The sequence below is a fragment of the Impatiens glandulifera genome, chromosome 3, assembly GCF_907164915.1.
Source record: "Impatiens glandulifera chromosome 3, dImpGla2.1, whole genome shotgun sequence".
Lineage (NCBI taxonomy): Eukaryota > Viridiplantae > Streptophyta > Magnoliopsida > Ericales > Balsaminaceae > Impatiens > Impatiens glandulifera.
Window position 1 is genome coordinate 21,615,172 of NC_061864.1, and position 4,644 is coordinate 21,619,815.

The window sequence follows — 4,644 nt, forward strand, 5'->3', positions numbered from 1 at the left end:
GAGAGAGAGAGAGTGAGTTAATTAGTAGGTTAAGATAGAGAGTGAGTTAATTAATGGTTGATTAATGATTTAGAGAGAGAAATGTGGGTAGTTTGGGAATGTGAATGAAAAGGTTGGTAGTTTGGGAAAAATTGTTTGAAAGGTGGGTAAAACAGGAAATGGTTCGAACTTTTACTCCCCGTGCACAATAAATAAATAAATATATATATATATATATATATATATTAAATTTGAAATTTTGAAAATTGAATTTATTTGGTGGAATATTTTTGTAAAATCTATAACAATTGGAATATTTTTCAAATAATTTGATTCTTAAACAGAAATTTGATTAACTTGTTTATCTACAAATATCACAAAGTGTTTATTTTTCCAGTTCAACTTTTAAACCGCACAAATTTGAATTCAAAGAAAATCTATAAAACTGTATAAAATTAAAGTTTAAATAATTAAAAATATAAAAGAAATTTTTTAAGTTTATTTTTTTTTCTAACTTGATATCCTTGAAATTTTATGTATTATTTTGAGGTTCCTTTATTGTCAAGTTGTCAATATCAAAGTGAATTAAGGCATAAAGCTTTGTTTTATTATTATTATTTTTTATCACAATTTCAGTTTTATATTTTTAGTTTTGGTTTAAACTTTCTGTTTTTTTGTTTTTACGTTTATGTTATTTACCTGTACATATATCTACAAGATCATGATTTTTTTTTAAAATTAAGCATTAATATTGAAATTTAAAGCATGCAGATTATTTTTTTACCATTTTTTTCTTTGTTTTATAGTTTTATATAAAAGACAAAAAAATTTAAAGAAGCATGAAGTAAATTAAAATAAAAATAAAATAAAAACGGATAAAGGAGCTTACGAGGAGTTTTGCTTAGTTTTTTTTAGTGGGAAGAAATATGACACTTGAAGATGAAAAAAATTTGTGTTTTTTGGAAGGAGTCAAGGAATGATATTTATAGGGACTCATGAAAAACCTTAGGCCCATTTATTACCTTAACGTGAAAAGTTACTCATGATTAAGGCGGTTAAATCTCGAATTGATTCTTAAAATCTTACGATTTTACGATTTCACATGAGATTAACTAATCTGATTTTAAGTAAACTCTTAAATAGGTAAACTCATACGATTTAAAATACACTAGTAAAAACAAGAGAAACAGCGACGGTAAATACCGACACTACTGCTTAAATACCCGTCGTTAAACAGCGACAGTGAAGATGCCAGTCATCGCTATTGCTTCCGTAACTAGCATTTGGCTACAGGATTCAAATACCGTGACTAATTTGGCTACAGGAATAATATACTGTCGCTAAATATGCCTTTTATCAATTTAGTATTTTAATTATTATATTTTTCATCACTATACATTATTAATTTTTTTAAAACTATAAAAAAATATTATGAAAATTAATTAATAATTGACAATATTATAAGTATTCTAAAGAATAGAATACATTAGATTTCATTGACAAATAACTTATTTAAAAGAATAATATTAAGTGATATTATTCTTGCAAATAATTCTAAAAAATATGAAATTTGACATTATGCCTCCATTCAACATTCCTTATAACAGCAAGGATAATATTATGCGGAGTAGAATGCAAACAAAAATGGAAGAAGAACGTAAGGTGGTTAATTCCTCCAGCTCTTCTTCTTTTTCTTGATTCTTCGTCATATTTATCACCTGATATTTATTAATTTTCACTCAATTGATTTTATTTCCAACTGAGAATATAAAAGATTGCAAAAACTAACTAAGAAACGGAGAATCAATCAACTATCAATTCAATCATACCTTATTAGATTCACCCATGATCTTCTTTATAATTTCTCTCTTTGTAAAAATCAGATAGTATCTCCACATTTGTCACATTATTATGTCTCAACCTGGCCACACTCATATATCAATAAGAACCATCATCAATTTCACAACCTAGATGACAAGAACAACTACTAAGCAATCATGTAAACTTCTTTTTCATCAATATCACAACCTAGATTATAAGAACAACTACTAAGGAATAAAAACATGTAACTTCGATTATTAATGTTCAACCAGACAACCAGCATGTTGCACCTTTTACATGGGTTCTTTAATATGAAATTGGTTGCAGACCTCAGGTACTATAGCTTTTCATCCACACAAAAAATATTCCAAAAAAGTATAAATACATTCTCTAAACTGAGGCTCTAAACCAAGATAAAAATCAGGAGAAGTTTGAATATATAGAGAGAAACTTAATGTATGAAAACTTCCTTTATGGTAGGTCAAATAAAGGACAACCAAATGAAAAAAATAAAAAATTCAAAGTGACAAAGTATGGAAAATAAATACTTATATAGATGGACATGTCAGCATTACCTCATTCCAACAATATCAGTCTGAAGAGAAGCCTGACCACCGGTTATTCATATACTGAGTGAGGGTAAGCTGGAGAAGGAGGGTGACTAATTGGTTGGATCTGTGGTGGTGTAAATATCGACACAGTGTTCTCTTCTCATGGAAGAAATTCCACTCTAGTAGCCTGCAATTTACCAAGTATCCAGTGAGTTTTAAAAGATAACTGTATAATCACATACAAATTATATTTTAGATCATTATCCAAATTATAATCCTTTTTTTATTTCATTTGGTATATAGATTTTTTTAACGATCATGATCATATTATTATTTGGAACAAGTGTTAAATTCCTTTGAAAATTTTGGGAACAAGAAACAATGTGTGCAAATAAAAGACTCTCATCCAAACCGACAAAGGGCCATTACTCAAGTTTGATACGAAAAGAGAAACTAAACCTTTGTGCACTATGTCAATATGACAAAAGAAATTTGAAATTCGTGAAAAACATATCAGATGAACCGAAAAAAGGTGTAATTAATGCATTTACCCTCAGTTCAATGAATGCACTGTAATATTGGGGAAATTTCCCTCTTGAACCTCCTAAAGCTTCTTGATATGTATCAATCAAAATCAATATATTCTCTCTTATACTTAAATCTGACTGCATAGTAGAAGATAGTAGCCATAGTGTTAGTATCAAAAACATTTTGCATCTATAGATGAGTTCTAGAGTAGGAGGTGAAAGAATAGAGAGAAATAAGAAAGTAGAAAATGCACTTTCTTCTTTACTATATTCACCATCTCATGTAAGATATCTCACTCAACAATTTGCTGAGAAACATGCTCCCCACAATTTTTACTCAGGTCTCCAATACCTAGTCAAAATATTTAAAATTTACAACACTAGCTTCCCGTATCTTTATTTAGGAGGGAAAAATATTGTATAAAAGATGCTCACAAAAAGAGCAAGGAGTTGAGTTTTAGGACTCTTACTGCCCAACCATTTCTTTAGCAGCTTCATGGCATCTTTTGTTTGCCTACAAGCAAGAACAAACAGACAGAGTAACAAGGTACATAAATCGTATCATTTTCACAAATCAAATGAAACCAAGAGAATATATGATGCATAATTAGTGAAAAAAGAAAGAGGCAAAAAAGAGTACCCAGGAATAGGATCCATGTTTATGATGCCACATAGCTCAATGTTGATCGCCCATTCTGGACTAGGGCTGAAAACGAGTCGAGTCGAGCTCGAGTAGAGGTCTACTCGAGCTCGAGCTCGAAAAAATTTCAACGGCTCGAGCTCGATCGAGTATCAAAATTAAAGCTCGAGCTCGAACTCGAACTCAAAACAAGTACTCGAGCTCGACTCGAACTCGACTCGATTAGCTTGAATTTTACCGAGCTCAAGAGCTCGGCTCGAGCTCGACTCGATTAGTTCAATTTATAGCTCGAGCTCGAGCTCGAGCTCGAACTCGACTCGAAACATACAAAATTAAAACATATCAACTAAATAGTTTCACACTTTCAATATATCAAAAGATCACAACAAAATGAATAAACATATAGAATTATTCATTTCACCTAAAACATAAACATTCCATCAAAATCAAATAGAACACACAACATTACACATTAAAAACATTCAACTTAAAACATAACCATTCTAACTAAAAATATCTAAAATCCAAGTCCAAACATACAATATATTAAATTAGTCTAACATAAAACAACCAAACTTACTTAATCAAAACTCCAAAGTCCAAACTAAAAAATAACATCTTATTTGGATTCCGAAAGACAAATTTCTTGATAAGTTTTATCTCTCTGAAAAAAACAATATATAGTTAAATTAATGTTCAAATAATAATATATGTTAACGTAAAATAAAAAAATATTAAATTTCACTTACCCTCGTATTTTTTTTTCACTCCATGCAAATGTCGAAGCCAATCTCCTCCACATAGAAGAACTTGCACCGTCTCTGGGGAAAGTGATGAACGATAAGAATCAATGACCCTCGTCCCAGCACTAAATGTTGCTTCGGAAGCTACCGAACTTACTGGAATAGCTAAAATATCAGCGGCCATTTTTGATAACACTGGATATTGTAGTCTATTCATTTTCCACCAATCTAAACATGAAAAATCTTTAGGAATTTCACTCTTCTTCAAACGACCCTTTTCGAGATAGTCTAATAATTCAGATTTTGAAGGCTCTGAAGTCTCAATTTCCGCACAATAAGCATCAAAGTCATCCCAATTGGAGGAAGAATCACGTTGAGTCGTA

The 4,644-nt window shown here is 30.3% G+C and overlaps 1 long non-coding RNA gene across 2 annotated transcripts; it reads right to left on the bottom strand.

The window, feature by feature from the left end:
* Window positions 1–1,526: 1,526 nt before the first annotated feature.
* On the bottom strand, window positions 1,527–3,503 carry LOC124932280. 2 transcript variants are annotated; one of them, XR_007098738.1, is made up of 6 exons: window positions 3,314–3,503; window positions 3,133–3,230; window positions 2,903–3,016; window positions 2,376–2,538; window positions 1,809–1,900; window positions 1,527–1,697 (listed from the first exon to the last, which is right to left on the bottom strand). It is a non-coding gene; the product is annotated as an uncharacterized LOC124932280 (long non-coding RNA). The 2 variants fall into 2 exon arrangements; XR_007098739.1 differs by lacking the exon at window positions 2,903–3,016.
* Between the last annotated feature and the right edge of the window lie 1,141 nt (window positions 3,504–4,644).